Genomic DNA, 13,193 nt, shown 5'->3' on the forward strand with positions numbered 1-13,193 from the left:
AAGGCCAACCCGAGAAATAAATAAATAAATAAAATCTTTATGATCTTTCGAATGTAACTTTTTAGAATCTTTGATTTGTTTTTTGGGACTGATTTCTCTTATGTTACAGATATTACAAAAGAATATCAAGTCTTTTGATTTATGTCTTGAAGAATTTGCCTTGTGATGTTTTTTTTTTTTCATTTGAAGTCTGACTTCTATTATCTGATTCAGGAACATTCCAGGAGGGTGTTTTTATGGCGTTTTTCATATTAAGCCCCAAATGTGTGTTGCAATGTTTTACAAATTTCCTCAGATTATTGTTGCAAATAGCATAATTAGGATATTATTGATGAAGTAATTTCAAACTCAACTTTTTAGATGTCTAAGTGACTCTTAAATGAACATGTCTCGTGTGGTTTGCTTTCATCGTGGCTCTGCTCATGAGTTGTGTGTGTGTGTGTGTTTGTCTATTTCTTAATTTTTTGTCAAATTTAGTACATTGCATAGACTTTGGGATTTTAGTTATGTCATTTGGGAAATATCATTTATAATTTATGATTCATAGGGACATCAATTTAGAAATTCTGATGCTTGGTTTTCATAAAAAAAAAATTTAGAAATTTTGATGCTTGGTAATGAGGTATACTAAAAAATCCTTGTGGCATGTCTTTTTTGTGGTTCATAGGGACATCACTGAGCTCTTGGCGTATCATAAATTGTAATTCATTATAAACATACAAACCTTGGCTCTTCATTGCTGCACTTGTGGGGAAATTTTTTTCCAGCTTGAATTGTTACTAATCATGCCAAGTATAACCTAAATTTTAAGCCATCAATCTCAAATTTTTATATTGTAAGTTTTTAGTTCAAAAGAATCTTTCAGAATTTGGTGATGCTATTTTTTTGTTAATAAAACGTAAATTTTTTTTATATGAACTTTAATTCTACTTTGGCATATCTACTGGGGCATTTCTATATGGTTTAATGACTAATATTTCCCATATTTTCTTGTTAACAGGTAAGCAATTAGCATCTGCTGTACAAAAGCTCATTGTATCTTGCCAGAAATGGTTTTTAAGTATTCCTTCATGGATTAAGTCATGTATAATGAACTTAAGATGACTGATTTTGAGTTTTAGTGAAAGTGTATCTGGATGTCCAAAAGTTCAAGATTTTGCTTCTTAATTCATAACAGTGTAACAAGAAGAAGACTTCCTAGACCATTGTTGTCTTGTTTTCTCTAATTTAGACAATTAGAGAATGAAAGAAGATGTTCTCTCTGTCATTGATATAAAAACTCTTACTAGGATGTATTGTACAAGCTAAGAGAATGTAATAAGATGTATTTATTCTTTTATATAGTTTTGGAATGTAATAGAATGTACTTATTGCTTTCTTCATATTGAAATTTTGGTAAAAAAATATGTTCATGTTTTAAATCAACATGCATATATAGAAACCAATATGTTTGAGTAGCTTTATAAGTCAATTACAAAAACTATCCAAAAAGCTAATACAAATATATATATATATATATATATATATCTAAAAGATGAAGCGTAGCAATTATTGTTGCTACGCTCCCGTTGAGCCACTTTATCCGCCACATCATTAGTCTTTTTCATATTTATTTTTTAAATTTAGGTTTTTTATAATATTAACTATATAAATATATTGACTTAACAAATTCATTTTAGGCGGTTTTAATTTTATATATTCATTTACTTTAATTTTGATGTTATAACTAAATAAAAAATCAATAGAAAATCAAAACAAAAGTGTTGCCTACATATATTCCTCTTAGGTTGTTTTAAATTTAAATATTATTTTGCCCTTTTATCTTCCTTATTTTGACTCTTCTTATTCTCATCATCTTATTATATATTTGCTACCCGATCTCTTCCATTCTATGCAATTTTTTTCTATACAAAAAAGGCTCTCTCTCTCTCTCTCAAATTTTTTTTTTCATTTTTTGTTGGATTTATTATTATTATTTTTCTTGCATTTCTACCTTAGATTGATGAATGTTTGTGTTTTTTAGAATTCTAATTTTGATTGCTTATAAATAAAAAATGAAATCAATGAAGAATAAAAAAATATTTTTTAAAAATTGTCTATAAAAAATGTATTCATAGGTCTTACTTAATCATTGATGATAGAAAAGATACAACTTGATAGCTACCCATAGGAGGATCTCCAACTAGAGGTTTGTACCCTCATTGTCCTGTTATTAACTAATTCATATGTGTTTCTTGATGCAAATATTTTTTTATCATTTTATTTACAATATTAAATACTTTTAATGAATGGTGTTTGTTGTTGATCTAATTTGAAGAAAAAAAAATCATATTATAATACGTTATATTTTGTGTTGTTGTCAAGTTTTAGCTTATTTGGAAGATTACAAAATAGTTTGAACAAGCTGATGAAGAACAGTTAGTTCAGTTGAAGACAATGGTCTTTGTGCAATTTCCTTTCAACAAATTAGTAGAAAATTGTTATGTATTTTTTATATGATGTTCTTAGATGCTTGGGTAATTGTTTTTAAGTGTTTACGAATATTTTATGTTATTCTTCATCTCCCTTGTCTTATTAGTGTATTCTTTGAGATTTTTAAGAAAACAAATTCATAACATTTATACAACTTTTTTCAATATAAAAAATTTCTACTTTTTTCCCCTTTGGAATTGTATTCTTTGTATTTTTTTTTTTAAGGAAAAATGGTTACAATCTTTTATTTTTCCCTTTCTTTTTTATTTTAAATTGTAGTTTTGATGAGTTTTATTAATTTTTTAAGTTATGTTTCTCGGTGTTTTTAATTGTACGGAGAAAAATTGAGTTTGAGAAAGTTTTTTTAAAACTAAAAAAATAATTTCCAAATTTTATGTACTTTTTTATGATACACAAAATATTATAAAGAAATTTTATTAAAAAATTAATATTTTTACTAACTTACTTTTTGAATTCTTGAGAAAAATTGTTTTGTGTTGATTTTGGTACAATAGAAATTATATATATTACATTTATAATTATCGCTATAATAAATGAAAATATGATTATGAATTACATTATTATTTATTAAATTAATTCAAATTGAAAAATATATATATTAATGAGACCACTTTAAAAATATTATCACACGCAACGCAATCTACGACTAGTTGTACCTAAAAGTTAAAACTACTTGAAAACTATCTAATAGACTTTGCAAAGAACTATTCAAAAGAAATCCAATATACTTTACAAAATTTGTCCAATAAGCTATCCAAGATTTTTCAATCTCTTGTATATGTCACCTAAGGATAGAATATTTATCCATGGCGTTTGCCTTTGGAAAGAACACAAGTAAAATAACTATATTGATTGAGGTAATTCATGCCTTTTGTCTTTTACAGTTGACAACAGTGTTTACATGCTAAAATAAGGAACAATGACAATTGACAAAGCTTTTTTTTTTTTTTTTAGAAAGTTTCAACTTATGGTGTCTGCTCCTGATGGTAGCTCTTTATCATTAGACCAAGACACCAATCAGTTTTTGATGTAAGCGGGGATTGAACCCCAGATCTTTTATACAACCATCAGAGACTTTACCAGTTGAGCTAACTGGAACCCACGAACAAAGTTAAAATACTGAATTCAAGGACTCAATGCAAACTCAACTAAAATAAAAAGGTTTAAAATAGGACTCAAACTCTATCATACTGCTGCTTGATACTTGGTCAGGATTATAACACTTTTCCAACCTTACAATTTTAACAACTCAAAAGTCTCAAACACAAATAAGATAAACATCAACAAAAATTCACTTCTCCACTTCTTCATCTATGCTACTAGCTTGCTCCCCATGTAACAGTTGAAGGCATAATCGTATCGTATCATTGCCATCTTTTGATGTGGTAGAATCCTACATAAAAAATGTCATAATTTTAGAAAAGCAATACACATCAAAGTTTAACCTATAGTAAATACTTTATTCAATTGTGGCATTCAGATACTTTCCTAAAATATTCTTATAAATCTTAACATAGAATAATCACAAGACATCTTAAGTGGAAAAAATGGTGCTTCAACATATCCTAAAAAAAGGGTGAGTAGAAACAAAGGGTTAAACTCAACAAGTAAAACTAAGAAAAAGAGTGATTGAAATAATATAATTGAACCTAGCCATAAACACACACTTAAATAGGCTTCATACCTTTCTTCTAAAAAAGGGCTTTCTACCCATGGCAAAATTATCATAATTTTGTTAGAGAACAGAGGCAGATTACACAAATTCTGCCTCTGTTGTAGCTAATTTCCCGTATACAAATTTCAACTCACAAGTTGACCACACCCACAAGGCAACAACTTAGCCACCAATTGATCCTGATAATATCCCATGATTCATGTTCATCAGTTCATGGGATCCTTTCATGTTTCTTTTAATCTAATGTACGTTTTTTGTAACCACATATGACACTTTTGTAACATCAGATCTGAGTTTGTTGATAAAGCGATAGAGAGAAGGAGAGCACCATTTTTTTTCCTGGGATTAGCATGGGTGGATAAAAGGGCTGAAACTCGCGGTGTTGGAGCGGTGCAGGGTGGAGTTTAAGAACTGTGACGGAATGAAAGTAGAGAGATTTTCTGAAATTTGATTAGAGAGAGAGATTCTAAAATTTGATTTCAAAAATAAGGGGGAGGCAGGTTGTTGGAAATTTTAAGGGTATAAGCGCATCCACAATAGTGGAGCTAAACATTTAGCTTTTTAGCTTCATCAAAAGTTACTTTATCTATTTTACCTACACACATGCTGCAGTCGTGGATCTATTTTAGCTTTCAACACAATAAAATAATATAAACATCACAATAAAATAATATATCCCCTACAATAAAATAATATATCCCACTACCCAAATAACATCCATGGCACCAACCACAACCACCTCTACCATCAGCCACAGCCACAGCCACAGCCACAACCACAACCACCACCAGCAGTCCATAGCAGGAAGAAGAAGAAGAAGAAGAAAAAAAAAAAACCACCAACCGAAATCTCAAATATTTTTCCTTAACCCAGACCAAACAAAATCACCAATCACAAACAAAATAAAAAATCACCAATCACAGAGTTGGGCTTTGATGAGGAGGACAGAGTCAGCGTGGGTTTGATCGGCGGAAGAGAAGTGGGTCTGAGGCGGATGGGTCTGATCGGTGGAAAACCAAAGCAATGGTCTGATTGGCGGAAGAGAAGTGGGTTTGAGGCTGATGGGTCTGATTGGCGGAAAACCAAAGCAATGGTCTGATTGGCAGAAGAGAAGTGGGTTTGAGGCGGATGGGTCTGATCAGCGGAAAACCAAAGCAATGGTCTGATCGGCGTTGGGTGAGCGTTGATATGGAGGACTGGGCAGTTAAGATGGAGGACTGGGCGGAGGCGTGGGTCGGCGACGTGGATCGACGGCTTGGGGCTTGGGTCGGCTTGGGCCAGTGACGTTGAGGCTAGCAGAGGCGTGGGTTGGAGATGTTAAGACAGAGAGGTGAGAGTGATTGAGAGAGAGAATCACTTTTTATTATTTTAATCCACTCGGGAGCAATTTTTTTTTTTTTTTAGCTCTCAGCTACAGTGCACATCTATCTATAGATGTGCACTGTAGCAATGGAGCTAAAAAAATAAGTTTAGCTCCATTGCTGGAGCATGCTTTTTGGATGTTTGAGGAGCTAAAAATACTAATATGACTTTTAGCACCACTGCTGTGAGTGCTCTATGAGCATCCCAAAAGCTTATTTAAATTTTGGGGTAATTACACATAACCCACCTGTGATTTAGGCGAAAATCCCTTTGCCTACCCATGGTTTGAAAAGAATCACTTAACCCAACTGTGGTATGTTTCCATCAATCTCCGTAACCCACCTCAAGCTCAGCCATTACAAAAACACTTTTTAACCCCAAAACACAACATAACGCGAATCAAAACACCCAAAACTCAGAAACTTTTTGAGAGGGAGACTTGTGGTGAGATCAACGTGTTCTTCGTGGTTTGGAGTGTCTGGAGGGGGAGAAAACACAAGTTTCGCAACATCAAAGCTAGGGGGAGAAAACCCATTATTCAATTTTCTCTCCTTGTTTGGTTTCCAAGAAAATAAAAGGGAAAAAAAAAATATCGGGTATTGTAGTTTGTGCTGTTTGAGCTTTATATTGCTATGTAAAAGTTGAAACTTTTGATTTGTTTTCGATTGGGAAGGAGAAAGAAATTCTGGGTTTTGTGATTTATGTTGTTGAGGTTCTTGTAAAGATGAGAGACTTACTGAAAGTTGAGCCAAATGGGTGTTTAAGACTAAGATTGAAGAGTTCGATTTCTTTTATAGTTATATGGTTGCTGAGAAAATTTGAGAGAACTTGGGAATGTGAAAAAAAAAAAAAAAAAAAAAAAATCTGGGTTTAATGATTTATGTTACCTGAATTTAGAAGCTTGCCTCTATTATGCTAAAGTTAATAGAAGCTTGCCTCTATTATTTTTTGGCTAAAGTTAATACAAGAATGCTATTATGCTAATGTAGGTAACGCTTATAGATTTTACAGGGGGCATATAGAAAAACTTGCAGGCAATAAGGGTACCCCACTACACCCTGGATATATAGAAGTTATTTGTTTGGTCTTATAGATAAGGATGCAAAGAGCGTTGCTCGAGGAAATTTTGAACGTCATTGGGGAATTTATAGGTATGATGGGTAGCCAAAATATGCGATAGATGTTTCTGGTCAGAGTCAAAATAAATTTCTTGTGCCTGCACAGAATATGGAATATCTTCCCAACAAATGGTGTGTGTTCAATCCAAATGCCAAAGATTTGAGCAAACTAGCAGACAACATAAATTTTGCTTGCACCTTCGCAGATTGCACCACACTTGGATATGGGTCCTCTTGTAATAATTTGGATGCTAATGGGAATGCCTTGTATGCATTTAATATTTATTTCCAGATACAAAATCAGGATACAATGGCCTGTAATTTTCAAGGGTTGGCCCAAGTGACAATTTTTTTGGGTATGTTCTCCATGATCTGGGTTATATTTTTTTGGGTATGTTCTTCATGTTCAAAATTTGTGTGAAGGGAGAGAGAGACAAATACCACTTTTTGATCTTGTTTCTCTTGCATTTTTGTGCTATTTTTTGTTTTGGGAGGAGAGAGACATAAAATTTGAGTAAAAATACCTATTTACTCCTGATTTTAACAGATGTGGGTTACGGAAAACAAACGGAACATACCACAGGTGGGTTAAGTGATACTTTTCAAACCACGGGTAGGCAAAGTGATTTTCACCCAAACCACAAGTGGGTTTAGTGTAATTACCCCTTAAATTTTTGTATTGTTTGGATAGTGAACAGTGATATTTAGCTTTTATCTACCTACTTTTTCAAATACACTTTCTAACAGATTCTCTATCATTTTCTCTATCTCATTTAATTATTATTTCTTCATTCATGATTTATTCTTTTTTTAACAAGTACACATCTTTCAACATTTTTTTATTTAATAGATGATTATTATAATACAAAAAAAAAAAAAAAATTGAAGAGTGAACAGTAAATGCTACAATGTTCTCTACTTGTAGAGAAGCACTGTAGCAATTCTAATCTAAAAAATGGAGATGAAGAAGCTGTTGGAGTGGGTTTTTGGGGTATTTTCTCTCTAAAATTGGCTTTAAAGAAGCCATTGGAGATGCTCTAATGGTCTTTCCACATGTTACAAGTGTCCCATTCCTATTGGGTGGTCTCACCAAATGTGGTGCTGAGGTGGAGAGAGTGTCTTATAAGATACTTTCTCTACTTTCTAGATGTTTTAACAATCTTGGTTTTGCATGTCACCAATATGTCCTACAATATAAAGAATATTTAATAAAAAGGTTATTATTAAACAGATAAACACTTATCAATTATGGTAAATTTAAGTTGAATAGGTACCATTAATACCTTTGTCTCTAAGTTCCATTCCATTTCAAGTCTTCTACCAAAAAAAGTGGTAAATGTTGTGTACACACACACACACACACATATATATATATAGAAATTTGACTTAATAAAACCAAATTTTATCCCTCCTAACAATATTATTGGCCATCTTATACAAAAAGAAAAATCCAAACAAACCAAACTAGCCCAATCAGCAAAACTTACTAATTTAAAATCCCCCCCCCCCCCCCCCCCCCCCCAAAAAAAAGGCGAAAATGCACTTTTGGTTCCTACATTTTGGACCTATTGTCAATTTGGTCCTTAAATTGATTTAGCTTCTAGGTCAGTCCCTGATTTTTAAAAATTGTTTTTAAAATAATCCCTGCCGTCAACCCAGTGACAGAAAATGCTGAGGTGGCAAGTGGAATGCACTGTTTGCTGACGTGGTTAATAAAATAATAATAAAAAAATATATTTAACATTTTTTAAATAACATGTTATTATTTTCTGAATTAAAAAAAGCCATGTCAGATTTTAAATAAAAAAAAACTTTGAAATCTAATTTTATTATTATTATTATTATTATTATTATTGCTTTCTTTATTTTTCAGGAGGTAAGAACACAAGAACATGTTCTTCCCGAATCCAAGAACAATCAAACCCAGAACAATGCAAAATTTCATACAAAATCCCTATCCTCCACCGAAACCTCCAGAACATGAAAAAATCATCAAACCCACATGAGAAAACCAACCCAGAAAAATCATCAATCCTCAAACTCAGAAAAATGTCAAACCCAGAAACCTCCAACCCAGAACATGAACTTCAATCTTCATGTTCTTCTCCAAATCAAGACAAACCCAATTGACTAACCCACTCAAAATCAATCTCAGCACAAAAAATTCCAAAACAATCAACATTGAAACCTCTAGGAAATCAAACCCATAAATCTAGAAAAATATACAAATCGTCATTAAAAAAAAAAAAAAAAAACCCAGAACAGTTGATTTCCTTGCTGATCCGGTTACCGACGAGGTTTTCGCCAGGCTCCTCTTCCATCCTATTCACGCTCAACAAAACTTCGTCGACTGTCCATCGGAGCCTTCTAGGAGCCAAAACGACGTCACTGCTGCTAGTGAGGACAAAATCTTGTCCTTCGCGAAGATTCTCGTCGATGGGCCTTGGCCTGCCTCCATCTGGACCCGTGGATCCTCTCCCGTTGTTCCGAGACGTGCCCGTATTGGAGCGACAAATCTTGTTCATCCGAAAACTTCAAATCTGTTGCTTCCAATTCGATTTCTCCTACATGCTCAAATCGGCGAGAGAGAAAGAGATCAAGAGGCAATCGCTCATGGAGCTCGTCGATTTCATATAGTCCGGTTCGGGAAAAATCACCGAAACTTGCCAAGAGGAAATGATTCGGATGGTATCGATCAACGTTTTTCGGTGCTTGCCGTCGGCTTCGCATGAAAACACCGGTCAAGAATCCGCTGATCCCAAAGAAGAAGAGCCGTATCTCGAACCCTATTGGCCACACTTGCAGCTCGTGTACGAGCTCTTGTTAAGATACGTTGTTTCGTCCGATATCGATAGAGAGTGTAGGGTGAAGAGAGAGAGAGGGAGTTTGAGATTAGGTAGAGAGTGTAGAAGATTTTTTTTTTAAACTGATGAGGTTAACCAAAAACAAAAACAAAAAGAATTATGAATTTTTATTTTTTAAGAAATGATTTTAGTTTAAATTAGATTTAAGGTTTTAAAAAAAAAAATTTAATTTACATTTTTTTTTTTTAAATTTTCTTAGGGCTGGCTTTTTTTATTAATTTAAATGCTGACATGACATTTAAAAAATGTTAAATATATTTTTTTATTAGCCACGTCAGCGAACAGTGCATTCCGTTTGTCACCTCAGCATTTTCTATCACTGGGTTAACGGCAGGGACTATTTTAAAAACGATTTTTAAAAATCAAGGACTGACCTAGGAGCTAAATTAATTTAGGGACCAAATTGACTATAGGCTCAAAATGTAGGGACCAAAAGTACATTTTCGAAAAAAAAAAAAAAAAAAAAACTCAACAAAAAAATTCCCAATTGAAAAGTTAAAGAAGGATTAGCCTAATTAGGGGTGTCCAACTAGACCCAGTACCCAACTAACCCGCCCAACCTGGCCGATCCGGCTCGAAAATTGGTCGACCCAACGTAGGTGACGGTTGGTGATGGGTCTCCACCCCCAAAACCCAAGACTGGCTGGTCGGTTGATGGGTCTGAGCATGGAAAATCGATTTTCAACCACCCTGACCATCTACACACTGGAAACTTGCTATTCTCTGCCAAGTGGTTGGCTTGTCTGGTTTTGTCTGATCTCATCGAGATTCGGCCTGATCTCTTTGAGATTCGCCGAGATCTTGCTTAATCTCTTCGAGATCTAGCCTGATCTCTTCGAGATCTAGCCTGATCTCTTTGAGATCTAGCCTAATCTTGTTGAGATCTCGACAGATCTAACAAAGTTGGTAGATTTTGGCAAAAACCAGCCGATTTCTACAAAATCTAGTGACGTTTCGCATAGTCCTAACCCGATCGAGACTTGACAGGAAATTGAAGACATCCAACCACTTGAATCACCTCCGTCTATTGGTCAGCGGTGAGTCTAGGTATGGGAGACCCGAAGCGATTGGGTCGGTTTAGGGTTGGGCACAAACCCGACCCGGATTGACCTGTAGATAGCCTTAAGCCCAATTAGCAAATTTTGCCAATAAAGTCTATCAAATTAGCCTTTTACCATTTTTTTTTTTTTTTTTGTATCTATAATATAAGTTTACATTGCAAGTACATTGTAAACATATGAAGGTTCAAAAAAATAAACGTGTATATATATATATATATATAAATAAATATAAAAGAAGACTAATTTTAGAAATTTGACCTAATAAAACCAAATTTTTGTCCCTCCTAACAATATTATTGGCCCTCTTATACAAAAAGAAAAGGCCAAACAATAAAATTTACTAATCTTAAATCCCAAAAAAAGCAAATTAGCAAATCCAACAACAAAATTCACTAATTTAAGATCCCAAAAAAAAACCTCAACAAAATCATTACCAATTGAAAAGTTAAAGAAATATTAGCCCAACCATCAATTTTGGCCAACAAAGTCCATCAAATTAGTCCATTTAACCCTCAAAAAATTGGAATAAACCAATCACTCAAATCATCTTATCAAATTCAAAACAAAAAAAATCCTAAATGAAGAGAGATGCCCTCATTTCTGAGTCACTTACTATCAAATCTCCCAACTCCTTGCTCCCCCAATCTCTGACCCTAATCAAAGAGAGGCAGTGAGTGTAGATATCCTATTTGCAACTCCCATTTAACCTTACTTGTATTGCACCATGCATCCCATTGCATTTAATATCACAGTGAGAAATTGTAATTTTAGACCGATTGATTTCTAATTGCACTGCATGATATTAAGCTCATAACGATCAAAACGACGACTCATGAGCCTTAATCGGACAGCTGGATTGAAAGATATCAAAGAAACAAGTTTTAATGGTAAAATACACTTGCATGGATTAGACCTCGACTATACGTGATTATGAACTCTTAATTATGTTTGGTTTATTTTTAGTGAAGTTTAAATTAAATAATGTGTCATAATACTCAACAAATAGCATTAATCACGTCATTTAATTTAAATTTGACTAAAAATAAACTGATTAGAATTAAGAATTCATAATCACGTGTGGTAGGACTGAGTTCATGTGAGTGTACTTTACTGTTAATTTTTGAGCACTTCTCAAATCCTCCCTCTTTTGCTGATGAGATTAATAAAGCTTTTCTCTTAATTTTAAGCTTGGAGATCTATATTCCCCAATCTAGCTCCGCTTTGGTCTCCAGACTCTCCACCTCCATTGGGCAAGTCTATGTGAATGTACGTGATGCAGCTTTCACTAACCACACCGCTTACAGTGCAGCGGTCAGCAGAAACTCGAATGGTACAATTACAATCACTTCTATCACTACAGGAAACGTCACTGCATTTTCTCTGCTCAGGCAAAAGCAAAAGATGCCCTTCTATTACTTATTATGCTTGTTAATCCCCGCTCATCATCTTTCATAAAACATATTTCAACATAAAATTCGATATTGAAATGCTTTGCATTCTTGTTTATCTTTTTAATAAAAGTAATTAATCTAGTACTTTTATCTATCATCCTTGTGGCATTGACAGGTACTTAAACTCGCATCAGGTGCAGGCGATTATTTATTTATTTTTTATTATGTAATATGTCTAGGGATATTAAATATTATTGAATATATATAAAAAACTAAATTCTATTGAATTTAGCATTGCATCATAAGAATCTGTTGTGCTTGGAAGCTTTTGGGATCAGGTTTAGAGTGCATTCTTTAGAGGATAATTGCAAAGCAAAGCCCTGAATTTACTAAATCTTGAGATTCTTTTTTTGCCTGATTTTGATTTAGTCCTTTTTTAAGCAGGTTTTGGAGCCAAAATACTAGTTATAATTCACATTAAACTCTAAAATCAATATTAGTGCAATTGAATCTTCATGATTTAATTAAAGTTAAGGTCAAAGTTTGAGGGTTTTAAATAAAATAAAATATTGAATATCTTTATCCCTTGAAAATTTTCTGTTTGAAGTATTAATCTACTAATATAAAGATAATCAATCCTTTAAAATATATTATCTTTCTAACTCCTATTTAATCCATGTTTCTTTCTTTTTTGGCCTCTTGAATCCCTATTTTGATTTCAATTATTGAAGATGAGGGGGAGTTGGACACTTCACTAATGAATTGACATATGGGGAATTTTTTTTTGCATTTAGCATTATTTTTGGAACATTTTAGTTAGTTGTCAAATTTGCAAAACTATTTAGCAAACTAGCATCTCAAGCCTCTGACTTGCCTGACCTCTTCCGTTCTCCAAAGTTCTCCTTCTTCAATCTCTACATTTGTTCTCCAAATCTTTTTCATTCTTCTTCTTTCTTCTCCATAGAACTCGAGTTTGAGAGACTCGAGTTTCATGAGGATAAATTGTCCCACATCAGCGTGTGCTAGCACTAGAACACGAGTCTCAAAGGCTCAAGTTTTGTCACTGAACTTGAGTCTCACAGACTCAAGATGCTAGTTTACAAAATAATTTCAAAAATGTGCTTACTAACGAAAATGTTTTCAAAATCATGTTAAATGTAAAATTTCCTATGACATATGATGTGTTTCAATTGGATGATAATAAAATATAGTGTTAAACCCACCACACC

This window comes from Quercus robur, chromosome 2 (assembly GCF_932294415.1).
Source record: "Quercus robur chromosome 2, dhQueRobu3.1, whole genome shotgun sequence".
NCBI lineage: Eukaryota > Viridiplantae > Streptophyta > Magnoliopsida > Fagales > Fagaceae > Quercus > Quercus robur.